Source organism: Poecilia formosa, unplaced genomic scaffold (assembly GCF_000485575.1).
Source record: "Poecilia formosa unplaced genomic scaffold, Poecilia_formosa-5.1.2 Scaffold0, whole genome shotgun sequence".
Lineage (NCBI taxonomy): Eukaryota > Metazoa > Chordata > Actinopteri > Cyprinodontiformes > Poeciliidae > Poecilia > Poecilia formosa.
In genome coordinates, this window is record NW_006799939.1 from 938,799 (window position 1) to 958,777 (window position 19,979).

At 39.5% G+C, this 19,979-nt stretch overlaps 1 long non-coding RNA gene across 1 annotated transcript in view; it reads left to right on the forward strand.

Moving 5' to 3' along the window:
- The window catches only part of LOC103146760 (uncharacterized), a 128,730-nt gene extending 111,134 nt beyond the window's left edge, over window positions 1-17,596 (forward strand). The window contains exon 4 of the long non-coding RNA XR_477216.2: window positions 17,448-17,596. This is a non-coding gene — a long non-coding RNA (uncharacterized LOC103146760). The remainder of the gene's footprint in view (window positions 1-17,447) is intronic.
- The last annotated feature ends 2,383 nt before the right edge of the window (window positions 17,597-19,979 follow it).

Here is a 19,979-nt window from a genome sequence, read left to right on the forward strand (position 1 = left end):
CGTAAAAAGTGCAATTAGTGCAATTGCACTTTTTACGTTGAACGTGTCGTTGTTTTATAAGGCCAGTACGCACATTGCAAACTCAATAAATTAAGTCACAAAACAAATAAATAAATGTAACATATTTTTTAGCATTGCCGGCATGATGTCCCTTATTTTGGGTGTTAGGTGCTTAAAAAAACCCTAACATATCAAGTCAGCTTTTACGTACGTACTTAAAATCACGAAGTTGCTGATTATTGGTTTGTTTTAAAAATCCAAAGTATTTTTTTTTATTATACCTGCATTTCAAGTTCTTTTAAAGCAACCTGTCTAAATCAATTCATGTAATTCTCTTATATATTTTGATTTTGATGGGTCTCCCCCTGATTATTAGGAGTCTCTATCTGGCCACACCTCACAGAACTTTCAAGAGGCACCCTTGAGTTAAACAATGTCAAACAATTAAACTAGTTATTAATACATTGTTATGTTATTATTATACACCTGGTTTTGTACTCAAAACAAAAATGCTCTTTTAATATCTTAGGCCAACCCATCAACAAAATCCTAGATTTCCCCGCAATATTTCCAGCGGAGAAAAAAGATCATTGTTCATCACATATCATTTAGTTTATAAGGCTGTCATTGGACGTACTCCGTTGTATTTTTGTAAAGAACATATTTGTAAGTTTCTCTGTTTCAGACAGGACTAATCAATCCCAGAAGATCAAAAGCTCACTTTTCAAAAAAATAGATGGGTCAAGATATGGACGAGCGGGAGTACTGGCTGGTCCACACCAGGGGGCACTGTCTCCTCTACACATAGGCATGGTGTAACGTTCCCATTTCCCTGTACACCGGTGAGTGATTATGCGCATGCATGCATTGTGTATCGAAAAGCCTCGATATGCAAACACATAATAACGAGAGCATGTGCATGCAGATTGTAAATGTGTGCACACTTGAAAATTGCCATTGTAAAAGTGCACCTGTTGGCCTGTTAAAGCGCACTTTAGGTTTGTGTGGGGGTGTCTGTTAAACTCCAGACTGGTGCATTCCAGGTCTCAGTTTCAGACAGACTGCAACTCCAAATATATATGAGCCCGTTGGAGATATAGGAGATGGGAGCTGAGAGATCAACGGACCGACAGAGGGGACGAGGCAGACAGGGAGAATGAGGGGAAAAAAGACGGGATGGTGCACATATCGAAGTGGGAAGACAGACAAAGGTCAGACAAGGAAAAATATGCACATCCTTCAGTGAAACGTAATCACAGTTTCAGACAAAATCAGCTGTGGAAGTAACTGAACATCATTTCAGTTCAGTTGAGGATTGTGAAACATTAAAGCAACCGGTGTTTGAGATGTTAATTGATTTACTAAGTGAGTTCATATTTTTTATTAAAATATCAACATTAGGAAAAGAAAAAGACTGTCACTTCCTTGTTAAAGTCTGAATGATAAACAAATTTACTTCCTCTGCTCAGCCACTATAACCTTGAACCAGTTGTAGAGATAAAAGAAACAAACAACCAAAAAAAAAAGCAATCTTATTCAAAAAGACTGAAATTGTTGTCTCTATTTTTCTCATATTACTCTCAACACACTTAAACACTAAATTATAAGGACTTAGCAAAGTTTTCTTGTATTGCATATTCTTTTAGGGGTGTGGAATGGTCTTGCTTTCTGCAAAAAAAAAAAAAAAATAAATAATTTATTTTAAGGCAATAGGCATTCATTGAAATGTGGTTGATCAACAAATTTGACTCATTAGTTGGAAAAGTGGATAAGACTGATTGAATTCAATCTTCTTTGGTAATTTGTGTAATTTGGAAATTATGAATCCAAGGGAAAACAGACCACACGGAGATCCTCAAGGATCCATTTTTAGGCAACTTTTGTTCTATGTCTGCTGTATATACCCTCAGACCCCCGTCCTGCTATATATTTGGCTTTTTGTTGCAAGCTACTGGAGTAAAATATTAAGAAAATACAGGAGTATATTTGTACAAGCAGCACAATCAGATTGAAAAACATTGTTTGATTTTAAATTAGTGTCATATCAAGAGGGCCACCATTCAGTTTGAGAAAGCCTCTCTTCTGCGTTGCAGCTGGAAACTGTGCATTAAGTTTGCCAAGTAGTTATTGTCTTGTGTAATGTGGACACATTTAAACGATTTTACTTTAAAGGAAAGTGTTGTTCTCACTTTTGTTCATGTAATCTTGCATCATTTGAGAAAGCATGCGTTATGATCCAACCGTGCCAACTCTCCTGAATAAAAAAAAAAAAAAGAAAAAGAAAACTCCTAAAGAGCTCAACGTTTTATTCTCTGTGGGCTGGCAAAGGAATGTTCAGTATCTCAAACTTGCAGAAAAGCACGGCGCACATGTGTGTTGTGTGCTTGTGTTTTGTATGTGGGCGTGTGCAAAAGAAAGGAGAAAAACTGCATTGTGATCTTTTATTGCACAACTTAGCTGTGCTGACTTTGGCGTCTTGTGATCAAAGCAACTCCCCAAAAACTCTTGAGATCATTGTAAAAAAAAAAAAAAAAAAAGAGAGAGAGAGAGAGAGAGAGACAATGCTGCAGAACAAGACTTTGTGTATCTGTCAGTACATCACACATGCTGCATTTTGATTCTCTGCTGCAGTTCATCCTCTCCCCTCGTTTGGGTTTGTCAAGGAAATCTCTTTGGTGTGCTTTCTTTGTACATCGGGGGAGGGGTCAATAAAGGGAAGAGGGGGGCTGAGGGTTGGGTGGCAGACTGGCGACAGGCCGTCATCTCTCTCCCCGCCTGGCATCTGCCCACTGCTGCCAACCCTCCTCTAATCAGCAGCCGTCCATGCGCTTGGCAGCAGAGGGGGTTTGAAATCAGCCCCTCGCCCCGAGTTAAAAACCGTAAGCCCTATCACTTTGTAACCAGTACCTTTAGGGCGACTGAAGCTGGGGTGCCTCTGATGTGCTGGAGTGGAGAACATCGGTTGCCACGTTGCTTCAAATACATTGTGCTGCTAGCACTGTTGTTGCTGTTGTTCTTGTTTATATAGTATTTTTCTAAACATCACAAGCGAGCTCTTTCTTTAGGTTTGATTTGTTTAGCATGCTGCGAACAGACACGGACGTTGAGAAAATGGTTCTAAGGGAGGAAAGTGAGGCAGTAAATGGATGGGGCTTGAAGCGTAATTCCTCTTGAAAATAAGCAGGGAGACAACATCCGCACTTGTAGTGAAACACAAGTCCTTTTGCTTTGCTTTATTCTGACATGCTGTCTGAATTGGTGGGACAAGGGGAACAATGTGCCTGTGTCCTGATTTATAATGGAGACTATTACCCCGTGTTACTTCATTCCAAGCGTCGGTGCCTTGCCAAAGTATTCATACCCCCAGACGATTTTCACTTTTTGATGTTAATACAGAAAGCAGTTTTTTCGAAAAAAAATAAAAATAAAAAAATGTTTAAGTGGCATGGATGAGTATTCATGCCAGCCCTCCTGAATCAACACTTTGTAGATCTATCATTCTCAGCTTCATTTTTTAAAAGCATATCTCCACCAGGTTCGTACATTCAACAGTGAATAAGATGCCAAATCCTTAACCATAGCTTAGGCTCAGTCAGACCGAATGGTAGACCTCCGTGAACAACAATTTTCCAGTCTTGCCATAAATTCTCAGTTGGATTCAGGTTTCAACTTTGACTGGGCCATTGTAACACATGACCATTCCATATGTTTATGGTCGCTGACTGTTCTGCTGAGAGATGGACCTTCAGTCCAGTCTTAAGTCTTTTGCAACCTCAAAACCAGTATTGCACTAGCTTTAGCTTTATTGGGCTTTCCACCATCATTGACCAGCCTCCTTGTATTTGTTGTAGACAAGATTCGTACAGCATGATGTGTGCATTCAGATATGCCAAATTAGTTTTGCTCCACACAAAGCTGGCCCAAGGCAAAAGCAAACTAAGCCACTGCTTGGGGCCCCCAAACCATGAGGGCGTCCCCTAATCCTTGAATTTTATCACAGACCAGGGATCTGAATTTTTTGTTGAAAATGGGATTAATGTTAAATTGGTTTTGACTGTTTTACCATAGATACAATAAGATGTTTTAGATGGTTTAGGATTTAAATTTACAAATTAAAATAATTAGTGAGTTCACTTCATAAAAGTTCAAACATTTACCTTCATTGTCATTTAACCCTCCTCCGATTTTATGCTTTTCACTCTGTATGCGGTTCGGTGAGGTCGCACTGACCCTGCGTGCGCCTTTCAGAGTTTTTACTTTCTTTTGTGTGTGTGGTTTCGGAAACTGATGGTCTGACAGGACAACCCTTCCCCACCCCCGACTTTCTCTCTGTCCAACCGTGACATTTGCAACACCTTTCCTGAGCAGGAGGGTTAACATAGTTATAATCTCAACTAAGCTGAGTTTCTTTTTGTGGATTTGAGCTCAGGTTGTTCAGAACTAGATCTCACCAGATGAACAATTATGTGTGATTGTTTTTAAGCTCAATTAAAATTGTCGCCCTCTCCAAGATTTCATCAAATCTGTATTGGAAGTGGTGGAGATCTTCAACAGGAAGAAATCAAATGCGGTAACAAAAGACCTTGGGTTTTTCCTAGCTCAACACTCCCTCTTTCATATATAGGCCAATAAGTCAACTTTTGTTCTTATATGACCAGAGACACTTCTGTCACATATCCCTTGCATAGCTTGTACCAAACTGCAAATTGGACTTCTTCTCACAATGTCCTTCTTTTTGCCAACATTTTTGCCAATATTGAAGACAGCCAGGCTGTCTTCAATATTTTTATGGACCTCCTGGCTTCTTCTCTGCTTATCGCTCTCCTTTTCAGTTCTTGGTAGGTTTGGAGTTTTGCCACTATCTTTCCACGAGTAAGTGATGCACTGAACGATGCTCTTTGGGAAGTTCAAAATGTAAAACATTCTTTTAAAACCTAGCTCTGTTTTCAACTTCTCTACAACATTCACCCTCCCTGACCCATCTGTTGTGTCTTAGCTCTTGTGTCCTTGGCCGATACACTTCAACCTCTTTGCCTGCTGACGGTCAGAGGGCATGGAGGTGCCAATTGTATAGCAACCTCACTTCTGTCAGTCTGGCTCATAGCAGCTGTGGCTACAATGTAGCTGATCACCATCAGTGTGACGCAATGTGGAGTTATCTGACTTGGTTAAAGCACTATGCAAGTGCGGGCCACTGTTTGTTCAGTGATATTCTCTAACAAATCTGTGAGACCTTCACAGACATTCACTTCTCTCCCATAGTTATAGACAACTTTGTGCCTTTCACCCAAAATTCCAATAAAACTATTTGAATTTTGTGCTTGTAATGGAACAAAATGTGAAATGTTCGAGGGGCATAAATGCTTCTGAAGTGCAGTGTACATATATATTGTTATGAATTACATTACACTTAATTTAATTAAATGTATTATGAACAAACTTAGAATATGTAACAAACATTGAAAACTTCCAGGGAAATGAAAAAAAAAAAAAAATAAAACAAAAGTTGACAACTGTGTTAACATAATTTAGAAAATGTGCATTGGTGAACATGTGGTGCTTAGCAGTAAGCTCCAGAGCTCCAGGGTTTATTCATCTGCAGGATAGAGAGGGCGGGGGGATTTAGGTGAAATGGCTGTTAGCTTCAAAAGCAACAAACACAAAAGATGAGCTATGTGGAAGGGGAAGAAGCAAAAAAAAAAAAAAAAGCAAATTATAGAAATTATGTGCAGCATGGGTTTCAAACACACAGACATCCATAGAGGCTGATTGATGAACGAAATGAGTTCCCGAAAATCAAACGGGGCAAATAAAGGGAGACACAAAGGAGAAACAATTTGAAATGGACTAACCCTCTCCGGTGGCTCTGCAGCCAAGGGTCGGACAGATAGGGTTGCCTAGAAAGAGTCTGCTGACAGCCAGTGTCACTGGGCTTTGTAATCATTGTGCTGGACCTGATAGGGTTACTAACAGCTAATCCAGGCTGACCTTGGTTAGGTGCCCTGAATGAGGATGGCTTTGTACAGTTGGGACAGCTAACAGTATGACGGTGATGCTGACATATAATGTCTGCGTGGGGACTTGCCACCACAGCTCTTTTGTTGTGCTATCAGGTTGCAAGTCCTAGCCACACACACACACACACACACGCACACATGCGCGCACACACAGAAAAAAATGTTTTTCTTTTTATCCAAGTGGAAGAAAGGTGGCATTTAAATTGTCACAGGGGAGAGGGTGGTTGTATCTGAAGGTTCTAGAGGTCACCTCTTATGCTGGTTGGAGTTTGGTTGGCTTCAAAACAAATCCTATCATGATGAAATTTCATGTTGTTGCCACATAATCTGTTTGTGTGTGTCTGCATGCGTGCGAGCATGTGTGTGTGGTGTGTGTGCGTGTGTGTGTGTGTATGTGCGTGTGCATGGTGAATGTGACCAAAATGCCACCCCAGATCAACAACATGTTTCTACAAGTGTCTGTTGTATGAGGCCAACCAGATACTACTGATTTTTCCTTCTTTGCCAAGCTATGTGTGTGCAGTAGAACATTTAAGAGGAAACATATGGCAGGATGATGTGTTAATTAGTTAACAGAGCTATTGAAAAACACAGGAAGAAAGGTGGGGATAATATATATATATATATATATATATATATATATATATATATATCTTTATTGCTGAACTATAGACTGTCAATATTAGCTAGCAATGCCATCCCAGAACTTGGACATAAACTGAACTTCTGCCCTGCAAACACCATGAAGGCAGTGAAGAAAAGGCATCCTTGCCTTTCTTTCCTGCCAAGGAGAGCTGTAACCAGGAATGGGATTCTCATCCCCTGGAGCCAGGTACTAATCCACAACAGGCCCAGTGGTGGATTACTGTGGACATCAGCTAACATGCCAACCAGTGCACATACATGAACATGCACAGAAGCAGGGGCACAAGTACAAACACACCGGCACACTCACCTATACACATGAGCTGACTCGCTCGTTGGTGTACACACACGCACACACGCATACTCACGCATCCACATGTGCGAGGCAGCCAAACATTATATGCAGCGTACTCTCACCTGCATACACAACGTTGATTGTGAACACAGTCAAGACTTGCATGGACGGCAGCTCAAGGGATTTAATGTATTGGCAGGATCACGGAGGGGTCGCCATATTTTAGGGGTCAGAAGCTGGCAGTGATGGCTAAATCTGTCTTCTGTTTCTCACTACTGGTGTGAAGAATATATTTTCTGTCTCAGTGTGAAACTTAAATTGATTTATTTAACTGGTTTTGCATGTATTTTTACTCATAGAAATTAAACCTAGTTGAATAATTTGTAGAGACTCTGAACGTCCACAGAAAAATTATGCAATAAAGGTATTTCAGAAAAATGTAATGATTGCACAACAGTATCATATACGAATATGGGTAAGTTTAAATCTGTCTGCACTTATTTAACTGTTTGGTAATGCAGATAATGCAATGTACGGTTTGTCATCTAATCTGGACATACACATTATTGTAAGCATGTTATAGGTGTCAACAATATAAATTAATGTTCCAAAGCAAAATATTGGCTTTTGTAAGTTCAGAAATGGTCAAAATGTTCCAGATTGTAATGTTAGAAGTCATTAATAGGAGCATGATGGGTGGAAATAGACAACTGATTAAGATGTTACGCTGACTCCTTTGGCAAGTCCTGCAGAACCTCAAATCCCAAGTTCTTACTGATCTAATTGGACATTTGAAGGAACACTCTAATTCACTATCATTTGGTCAATAAAATGCAATTTTCAAGTCATCATATATCTAAGATTTTAACTGATTTTGGATTTTCTTTTAGACAGCTTCACCAATTTTTTGGGGGGAAAAAATGGACAAATTCCAGCAAAGGTGTGAATCTATATATACAAGAAAAAACAAATAATATTTTTCTAAATAAAAAACAAACTGAGATTTGCAAATCCTTAGTCTTATTATTTAGTTTCTCTGTGTAAATATCTGGTTATCAATAATTCATTCTATGCATAGAATTATTATGACTTGAAAACATGGAAAAACAAACACTAATACGCATCAAGCTCCTCGCTTGAAAATGTCAGCTTCATCCTAACAACAGCCTTACGCATATTACGAATATAGTCAGGTAAATCACAGTGCGTGATTAGGTCAAGCGTGGTGGTAGTATTTGTAGCAAACAGTGTTCCGCTCTGGAGGCTAAACGTCCGTGTCAGTAAAGAATAATTACACCCTTTGACATTGTATCTATCATGTTAATCTCAGTCCGCCACAGCCACTTTTTTTTTTTTTTCTCTTGTTTGTTTAATAGCTCACAAGCGGCTTTATTGTTTCAAAGTGCTCAATAGCAAACCTGTAAATTCCCTGCCTAACATTTGCCCCCTGTGGCGTTGTGGTTCACCAGTGCTGAATGTTGAAATAAAGCAAACAGCCATTGATCTGCAATCAAAGATCCAGGACAGAAGGTCATTTACATGTAGAGAAGTGGGCCATTAAAAACTCTGCTCCAAGGCACGAAGAAAGAAAAAAAAATGCTGCAATTTGCTTTCACTGTTGCAAGGTGACACATTGGAAATGTTATTAAAATGCAGGGGGGAAAAAAGACTTAAGATATTACTGAAATGCACAACTTTAGTTAACGTGAAATGAATTTGCCTGTGTGCTGTGCGTTACAAAGTCCCGTGAATTACCTGGGGACCAAGAGAAACACAGGATTTACAGGGTGGCCACTTATAACAGGCAAAGGAATGAGACAGGAGGCAAATGGCTCTTGAAAACTGAGCCCAACCCCTTATTGGCAGTTGATCAAGTTTGCACCTGTCCCACGAGTCCTCAGTGTTTATGCAGAGTGTTGCAGCTTCTTTAAAAAACTGATAATTAACACTCCTTGGACTTATAGTCTGAGAGTGGGTCATTAATTAATTAACTAATTTATTAATTAATTAGACATATGTACAAAGTTCACTGGTCAGCAATATTTCTTAAAGAAGATTCATCATCGTGTGTGGCATGCTAAAGACTTTCACTTTTAACACGTGACTCTTTCCATCAGCTGCTGGCAGAATAAACATTTCTGTAGACTGTGTTTGGAGGGGGAGGGTGTTCACCTGGAGGAAAGAACTACTACACTGTTGTTGTTTTTTTCTACTAATCTTTGCTCTCTGGTTCTCGAAATGGTTTATTCACTCCTGTAAGAACACAAGAAGCATGTACACTCCCACGTGAGAGGCTGCTACGTATTCAGATGTGCCTGCTCCCGTACCAGTGACTCTGAACCCAGCTATGTGTTGTAGTAGGCAGACATCTAACATCTTTACATCCAGAAAGTTAAGTGTTGGGCTATCTACCTGGTGCTGGCATAAATGTATTAGTTAAATTTCAAAGCAGTTATGGAAGTAGTGGAGTTTCAAGACCACTCACTGGTCAACGAAGCAGCTGGTTACCGTAGAGATTGAATGCAGGATAGTGGACAGATATTGCTGACTAGTGAGTCATGGTGTTTTATTGGGTGTATCGCCCTGCCCTGCTTGGGCATTAAGAGATGTGACTGGTGTTGCTTACCTTTCATTTTGAATGAAATGACAAAAAATAACTTGCAACTTGAAGATTTCCACTTGTTATTGTGTGGCCTATTGTATATTTAACTTGAAAAGAAAAAGCTTTCAGTAATCCATTGAAGACCTTATTTCTAAGTGCCTCTGTTCATTAAATCTAAAATAATACCTAAAACAGAAGTCTACAAAAAATAGCTTGTTTTTTTAAACACGATTAAAAGTTAGGGTGTAGCAGTTTATTTTTCACCAATTTTACTCTTTTTTTTTTTTTTTTCTTAAACTGTCTTCTCTCCTGCACACTCAGCCAAGGTCAATTGAGTTCTCCAGTCTGTTATCAGAGGGGTTTTTGATGAAATAGTGGAGATAACAGGATAGTCTGAGAAGATGGAAGGAAACAGGAGATCAAAAATCTGCTTCTTTTAATAATTGCTGCACCTTCTCAGCGTAGCACCAGATTCTGTTCTAACCTTTAACAGATTAATTATCTTTTATAAAAACCAGGTGCTCTCCAAGCAGTTAACAGGCACTCAGATTCATTGACATATGGCTTTTGAAATACCTTGAAGGATTGGGGAAACTATTGGAAATGCCGAAAATGCATTTATGGATCCCAAATATGTGTTGTCACTTCCAATTTGATCATTTTATTAAGCTTCTTGATGTAATTTGTGTGAATTAAATGGAAAAATAAAAAATAAAATAAATAAATAAATAAATAAATAAAAAAATCAGGGCTTTAGGTTTAAATTTGACTTACATTTCAAGATTTAAATCACATTATGTGCACTTCACTACAATAGAATCCCTGCACAGCTGTTTGCAGACTGTGTACAAAAATGTTCAATGTCAGTGGGACGGATTTTCTCCCCACTTTTTTTTTATCTTTCATATTCATAAGAATAATTCTGCATCTGCAACACTAAAATATTACACAACAGTAAGACATTTCTGCTGGTTTATAAATACGTGACCACAGTACATGAACAAACCTAGCCTTGATGGGATCATCACAAAAAAATAAAAAATGAAATAAAATAAAATACCCCGAGCACTTTGACGGACCTCAATCTAACCAGGTCTTTCCCTGTCAAGTCACGATTATGTGACCAGCCCCAAGTTACAAGCAATAAAAGAAATGTCTCTCCCTCTTTTTTATTTTTTTTATTTTTTTATTACTTCTCCCAATCGTGAACAATGGAACTTTTGCCTCTGAGCCATTTATTCAGCTCTGATGTATGATTAGCACAGGGCAAATCAATACCATGTTGGATGATCTAAACCGAAAACTACTGTGATTCCAGCGACCGTCGCCCTCTGTCATAGGGCCGAGCGCTGATATTTGTCTGTCATCAGTGACATGCTATCTCTGACAGGGGCACTGAGGCCAAAACACAGGTATTGATCCTGTCAACATTGATGACCCTAATGGTAAGGAGGATGAGGGATCTGTCTGCCACGGGAAGATGTAATGCACTGTAAGGAACACACAAGCCCATACAAACAGAGCAAACGAGAAGTTTATCCCATTAATTGTGAATTAGAATAGAGGTGCCCTGTGAGCAAAATGTTACCCCTCACTGTGATAAAAATTCATGATTAGAAGAAGTTTTATGTGTAAATAAAAAAAAAGAAAAAGAAAATCTCTGGGTTCATCTTTAATGGACTCTGCATGATGTGATTTGAATTTTCATAAGTGATTTAAAAGTTTTACCTCTGGTAACAAAAGACGTCACAAACAGGAATTTACGGCTGTTATTTTTTGGATAACAAATACATCCTATATCCTTTCCTGTGTGTTTGACATGTGGAACAACACAAGAGGTTAACAAAGTTGATTAGACTCTAATACAGACTTTTGGCGAACAAGTAAAATCAAAATTTCAGTCATCGGGTTTCCAAGACATCACAACAAATCTCTGTGGCTCCTTACAGGGGAACCCGAGACGTTCTCAGTTTACTAGCAGAGTAAGCCGCAAGAGGTCATTGCTAAAGATGATGGTTGTTCACAGATTTCCTTAGAAATCCTTAGAAAGAAAGTTGATGATTGAAACACTATGCTCAGGTAAATCTACACATTGATTACACATGTTGCATTTCTCATGTCAAGCCTCTCCTGAATCAGACACAACATCAGAGGCATTTTACCCGGGCTAAGCACTATTCGGTGCACCAAACTCATCTTTCTAGGCATGTCCTGCTACAATCACCCAAGGATACACTGCAAAAAGGTTCAAATAAATTTAAATAGCTTGATAGAGGGTTTATTAGCCAGTAGTTTCCATCTCATCAACAAACACTCATCTATGACCTCCCGAAATTATTGGCCTGCCCACTTCTGGCAGGTCAAGTGTGTGGAGAAATTAGACCGGTCACTGCATTTTCATCTTGTTTCTATCTTAGCATGCACCAGGATATACAAGCTTAGGTGCGTGTGTGTGTGTATGTGGAGGAGATGGGGGTGTTGGGTTTGGATTGGGCGGTTTAAAGTCAGTGCCCCTGGCTAAGTCTCTTCAGATCTTTCCTTGTTTATGTATTTCCCTTTCCAGATTGAGGCCTTAGGAATATGCTGGGGGCTATACAGACACACAAGAGTCTGACGAGCTTCTTTATTTATTTATTGTCAGGAATTATTACTCAGCATAAATATCAGCCTGGTAGAAGGATGCAGATGTTGACTTCTAATAGCATGAGAAATGATAGGGCTTTGCAAAGATGAAATGTTGAGTTGATCTTCGGATCCCTATCGAAAACGTTTTTATACTCCGACTAACCTTTCCGCATTTTGTCATCGTACAACCACAAACCTCAGTGTATGTTTTGAGATTTTATGTGACAGAATAACGCAAGGTTGTGCATAACTGCACTACTTTGCAATCATATTACCCTCCACTACTTTGCAATCATGCAAAGTAGTGGAGGGTAATATATTTTCAAAAATGTTTTAACACATAAAAATCTAAAAGCTTAGGGTAAATGTTTTCAGCCTGTTCTCAGAAATCCCTCAGGTAGGACGAACAGTTTATTGGGCGGCCATCATGTGTGCACCACACAAACTGGGCCTTCGTGGGAAAGTTGCAAGAAGAAACCTACTGATGAATCAAAGTCACAAAAGGTCTGGCCTCCTGGTCACCATAAGTCAGGTCAAGGACAAAGCATTCAAGTGGATAAAGGTGTGAATGTTAGATACAATATAAATGTAATATTTTGGCTTAGATGTAAAATGATGTTCCTGGTAAAAAAATAAATAAAAAATCACACAAACTCTGAAGCACGGTGTTGGTAGCATCATCCTGTGAAAATGTTTTTCTTTAGCACGGACAGTAAAGCTGGTCAGATTTTAAGGTGAGGATGGATGGAGCTAAATGCAGGGCTGGACGAGACTGTAGGCTGGGGTCAAGCAGGAAAATCAATCTAAACATATGACTGAAAAACTCACTTGTCATGCGGTTTTTTTGTTTTTGTTTTTTTCTACATAAAGACAAATAAATAAAATCTGCATTGTTTTCCTTCCACTTCACCTCGAATCTCAATAAAACACCTACCATGACTACTTTGGTATGCTGAAAAAGTCTTTTTGCTTCATTTACACCTGCTGCTCCCTTCCAAAAGCAAAATTATACCAGCTATATTAATATTCATCACTGCACCTGGGATTCCATGTCTTTACATTTTCAAGAACCATCATTATTGAGGTTAAGCTACATAACATAACATAGAGCACAGTGCCATCAGATAACTTGTCCATCATCAACAGCTGGAAACGTCTCACACACACACACATGCACACACGCACCCACACCCGAGTACACAAACAAAATGGACACACAAAGATGTGCCAACACACAGTCTGAGTGCTTCTGGATAGAAACAGAGAGTGACAGTGATAGAATTTACTGTGATGGTATCAGCAAAGCAGCCATCACAGCTTTGGCAGATTGCAAGGCCATCAGGACCCATCTCTCTGGCTCTGATCAGCGCTCGCATCCTGACACCGGCCCACGATGTTAACTCCAGGCCCTGAAAGGGCCATGATCTGCGATATCAAGCCACCAGAAATAGAAATCCATTTCCCTGCCCCGAGAGCAAAGGGGAGGGGTTAGGGAATATCAGTGGCCCCCCGGTCTGGTCTTGCTTGGCCGTATGCGTCTCTCCCTCTGCTGCTCCACCACGTGGGGGCCTTCAGCTGTTTTCCTCGCTTCTCTTGTTCTGAAGGTTAAAGGATTACGGGGCTGTGTTTTCAAGCCGGATTGCTGTCCTGGTATATGGATTTAAACTTTGGCCACACACATCAAAAACCTCAGTCCCGACACATGTGCAGGCTGGACACAATAAATGCAAACACACATGCACACTCGCACGGCAGAAAGACCACCAGAACCAGCGCTGAGCAGGAGGTTGTGGGGATTAGCAGGAAATACCACAAGATGGTGGCCGAAGCATTTTTTTTCCACAACCCCCCCCCTTCCTCTTTCTCTATGGAGCTTAATAACAATATGAGAACAAACCAGAGGTGCTTGTACGAAGTTGTTGTTGTTTTTTTGTTTTTTTTTCCTCTCCCGCCTTGTGCTCCTCTCCTCCATCCTTCCTTCCTCTGGTCCTGTCGAAACATGCTGACCGAGAGCATTGTGACATTTCCAAAAGCAAAAAAGCTATTAAATATAAACATGATGTGTTTTTCAGGGTTTTTTTTTTTTCTTTTTTTTTGCAAAGCTTTCTGCTTTCATTTGATTCCGTTTTCTTTTCGCTTAGAACATATTGAGATGCCTGTATGGCCAAGCAAAGTTGTGATGAATTATTGATTGATGACAGGTTCATCAAAGCGCCGTGTTGTACACGCACTTGGCATTTCTCAACACTGAATTTACAGAGAGCCGACACTAATGCGCTCATGTCATCCAAACTTGTTTACAAATTGAGGCGAGGTGGTGGACCTTTTTGCTTTGAGGAAAGCTGATGTCCAGGTACTGACAGAGCTGCCCTGAAAGCGCCGACGTCTGCATGAAGAGAAAGTGGGCACGACTACGTGTGTTTGGGTCTGCATGAGGGAACATACTCCAGACTTTAAAAAATGTATGAAGAACACAGCCTCTTTCTTTCTCCAACACACACACATACACACACACACACACACACACACACACACACACACACACACACACACAAAAGAGCAAACGGTTCCCAGAATGCCAGGGGAAAACACAGTTCAAATAGTGTGAGGGCGAAGGGAACAGATCAGAGAGAAAGCTGTTTGCAGTTCAGGCCTACAAGGCAATTCTTCCCCCGAATCCCAGGTGAGGGAGCTCAAAGAGAAATAAACCTGAGGTACCAATTTGCTGAGTTTTGTTCAATAGATGGGAGGGTGCCTGGAGATTTTACCCTGAGTGCACAAGAGCCAGGGCCGGTAAACAAAATTACTTAAGGATGGTTACATATTCTTTCTCCGTCTTCCGTCATGCTTGAAGGAGAGAAGCTCTTTGCCTTTGCCGAGGCCAACTTGTGTTTTATATAAGCGGAGGGAGGATGGAGCACCGGCGACAAATGCGCCGCCATTCAGTCTTCCCGACGTCTGGGCTGTTTACCTTTTTTTTTTTCTTTTTTTTTTTCGTTTATACATTTCTTTTCTTCAAACCTACACAAGCTGCAGACTTGAGAGCAGAGAGGGAAACTTCATCAAAGCAGATTTAACTTTTGTGGCTGCAGGATTTATTTAAGGTACAACTCAAGCTTTCTATCACTTTGGAGGTAGTATGTGTGTTTTTTTTGTTTTGTTTTTTTTTTTTTTTTTTTTTTTTTTACCCAACAGTGCCGTTGTCTCTAACCGTATGTTCATTTTCATAATGGGATGCTGATTTATGAACAGTCACCTGTGTATAACTTTTTGATCACACACACATGCACGCATATCGTTTTATGTTCACAGGGACTTTCCATTGACTTCCATTTATTTTTCTTTAATCTCTATAGCCTAACCTTTACCCTTATCCTAAACCTAGCCAAGAAACATAACCCAAAATAAGCACTTCTTCCTGTGAGGACCAATCTTTAGGTCCCATAATGAGGAGTAAGTCCTCACAACATAGTATTTGTTGGAATAATGGACCTTAAATGTTGAGAAATGCTAAAACACACGCACACACGCCGACTTAGAAGACCACTGCAGGCTTGAGTAATTGCAGTGATGAATATTCCACAGCAAAGATAAGGTGCAACTTTTTTTTTTCCAAATCCAAAAGACAGAACTTTCATCATGGCTACGATAGAACTGACTGCAACATGCATCGACTGACATCACTTGGCTGTTTTCTTCAGTGGTTTACAGGAACATGTGTTTCCTGGTGTAATGCTTTCCAAAAAAAAAAAAATGTTTGGCTGTTTCTTGAAGCAATGCATTAATTTGCAACTGTCACAATACATCTATTTTAGTTGATTTGTTGAAAACACATATGCTTCATCATCCAACTTTAAGTTTGAAACATTTTGTCCACATTGTCACACTCAAACCCTTTAGCATATTTTGGGATTTTCTGGTTTTGGTCAACCATCTGTAACTAGCCATTGGTTACAATGTAAAAATTGGGACATGATTTTCAATTTAGTTTTTTTTTTTTTTATAAATTATCATCTGTAAAGCAGGGCGTGCATATGCATTCACTTAGTGGATTTAGAAGATCATAGGTCATAGGCATTTGTTCAACTGGATTTTATTTTGGGATTTCAGACTTTAGGGAGCTGAACCTTTATATTACAATTATTTGAGCAAAGTGGAGAGGAATTTGTATTTGTGCAAGATCCACCATAATGCCCATATCACAACACAAACAAATCAATTTCACTTTCACAACCACACTGAAGACCGCCACCAGTCATCTGAATAACCTTCTAATTAAAAAAAAAAAGTACTGTTGAACCTGTGAATTTATTAATGCTTACCCATTAAAGAATAACTTCATTTCATTAGCATATATGTTTTTAAATACAGAATAATTCTGCTGTGATATTCCTCATTTCCCCAGTGGCCTAATACACAACAAAACAATCTAAAAGTTCCCACAAGTCTTAGGCCATCACAAGGTTTCTATTTCTTGGGTTTTATGAGACCTTCTGCACATTGGTGATGCTTGAATGGCAAGCTAAGAACTGGATATATTTTGTTTTATGATTGACTGCAAAGAAAAATAAATAATAAATAAATGAAATGGCTGGGTGGGTGGGGGTAAATTGCTAAGAATGAAACAGAGAGTGCATGAATGCATGCCTCAGAGAGTTGCTCTGGAGAATTCAGAAGCAAGTTGACAGGCGGCGAATCCAAGCAGACATCACAAAAGTAGTTTTAATTTCTTTTTCTTTTTCTTTGCAGTGGTAATATTAGATGCAAACTGGTTGGTTGGCTTACAAAACAAAGCTAGGCACAGCTCAGCTTCAGGTTTTCTTCTCCTGGTGCAGGCTTTTTTTTTTCTTTTTTTTTTTTTGTGTGAAAATGATATTGCAGATTGCTTCACCTGTTTGTGTTCAGTACATTCATTTGCAAGAGCTGGAAAGTACAGAGCGGCAGACTCCAAACAATAATCTGTCAAACGTAGAAAAGGCTTGGAAAAAAAGGCATCACTGTTTACATTTGACCAGCAAAACCAAAGCCACATGAAAAGTGAACAAAGTAAAACAAAGAAAGCACACACACGCTCGTGCACGCGCACACACACTCTTACAATGACAAAAACATAAAAAAAGCCTATATCACTTGAACACAAGACGACTCTCCGAGTTGTTTGAACCTAATTGCAATATGTTTCAAAAGCCAAGTGCCAATGCCAACACAGTTGTTTTCAGTGTGGGAAATTAATTCTCATTGTGTGGCTGTTGTAATGTCACAGATGAAGACCACCATGACCTGAGCTTGAACTCATCAGCTGAAATGAAGTTGTTCACTCGGCTGTAGAAGACAAACCATACTTTCTACTCGTTAATCAGCCCTATTGGACTGTGCAGCAGAAAGGTTCCTGCTGGAAATGGCTTCCACTCAGAGCTCCACTTTGACCCCAGGACATAGTGGAATGAAGAGCATGAGTACGGGTGAAGAACGACTCTGAAATACTGTGTTTATAATGCATAACAACATGGTAATATGGTAGCCTCTCTCTCCTTATATATATATACAAATATATAATTTTTGTGAGTTTCCAATAATCTCCTAGTGGTGCCATGTGCAGGAATGCTGTTGACGGGACCTATAAAACTAAATAAATCTACGGCTGCTTAGCCACTCCCTACGGTTTTATTCTCACATATCCTACAACGATATTCCAAACAAAGAGGAAGAGAAGATAAATTGGCTTTGGAAAAGAGCTGTCATTTCAACCAGACTTTTACTTGGCTATTCATCAGTCAGCAGTGAGCAGTCAGAAATCTGAATGCGAATGCCTTTGTTAAAGCCAAATGGTTATATTTCGGATAGAGATATCAAGACAGGACTGTAAACATTTGGAAAATTCCCAAGACTTTTTGACAAGTAAGACAAACAATGCTTGTGATGTGTCTGAATCACTGATGACACTATTTTGAATTTTCATGAGGCTCTTTGCCACACTCATTACTTTGTGCGCACACAAGGCTGCCTGCACAAATCTGAATAAATAAATCCTTGATTGTAAAATCCACCAAGTCTGCAAGTCCATCAAAGCCTGAAAAGCAGATGTTCTCTGCTCAAGTTGTGTTTTGTTCTTCGTACCTCGTAAACTAAACTCCAATCCTTTGCCTCCAGTCCAACGTTGCTGGCAGTATGAGTTGGGTAAATCAGTGCAGCTACCACAGGATGTGATGGGGCTTCACATGCTGCACACCAAAAACCATACATTATGTAGTTGTCAGGAGATGTTGATTTGTCGAAGTCTTTAGAATTTCCTGGGTGTTGAAAGTGGAGGTTTTTTTTTTTTTTTTTGCTATTGTATGAAACTCTAATAGGCGAAAGAGAATGGAATATGATCCCATTATTTTCTGGCTTTGCACAAGCCGACCATATGATTTACTCACCGCCTCCTAAACACAGGAAGAGGAGGAAGCGTGAGGGATGAAGCAGAAACAAGAAAAGTAGCAAGAAGGAGACAAGAGGCTTGCCTGAGTCATTGCATTTGCACGCAGTAGAGTTAGCAAGACTAATGTTTTGGAAAACAAGAACAGGGAAAAAAAAATACAATGCAGCAAACTGCTGCGTGTGAATGGATTTGGTTTGAAAAAAAAAAAAGAACGCGCTTGCTTCCCGGCAGTATATCCAACTGGAAATTTCTAATCTCACAGATGTAAAGTTTAAAGGCAGCTTTTCAGGTTTGCTCACACCGCCTGTAATCATAGTTGCCACAGTTTAGAGTCTAATAACTGATTACTCTTCCCACACAACTTACACCAGAGGTTTTTGCTTCTCCGTGGAGAGTGTGCAGTGATTTTTCTAAGTAATGCAGGAGATTCTTTTTTGGGTGTGGATTTTATTCCTTTATGCCATCTGTTATAAACTACTGGCACTGCACTTTCCACAAGCTGTTGCACTTGCTATTAGCGGAAACAATATGTGAGGAATGACTTTAGCGTAAGTGCAGCCGGACTGCCATTGTCCAAAACTTCTGGGAGTTGCTACAGTTCAGGGAATACTTCACGACTCTCTTTACAAACAAATGACCTTCTGTGTTTGTCTTGCATGCAATTATTGAAGTATTTGCAAAGATTGAAGATTATCTCCCCCTCAGTGGACAAAGCTTGTTGGCAACAAACTCCCACATATATAATTCATTGGGAAAATAAATTGTCATGACTTAAAAGAACACAATGCATTTTGTACTGGGCAAGACTTTGCTTTTTACCCTCCAAATTATTTATTGTTTCCTCAACTCTCAAGGGACGCAGTCTGACCTTAAGCAACTTCTAATTGCCTGTGCTGCCACACACTGCTGTGTACTTCTCCCTCCCCTCTGGTGTTTAGTGTGACACAGCCAAGCCTACCAAAAAAAAAAAAATAAATAAATAAAGTATTGCACCCCTGACAGTAAATGTTGTTTAACACAGAAATCCACAAAATGTACCGCAAAGTTGTTGTTTTGTTCTTGTTTCTGAATTAGCGGAACAATAAAACATGACTGTGTTGGGCAATAAAATCCAACCCAAAAGCAATGTTTGTGTGTAAAAAGAAAGATACTTTTTTTTTTCTTCTTCCCATATGGAAATTATCTGGATAAGTAGAAAAACAGATGCTGCCTATCAAATGCGCTTGCTAAACTCACTATAGGCAAATGTCAATAATCGGGCACGGGTTATACCATTTCCAAAGAATAAGAAAAGAGACTCTATATACACTGCTCCAAAAAAAAAAAGGGAACACTCAAATAACACATCCTAGATCTGAATGAATGAAATATTCT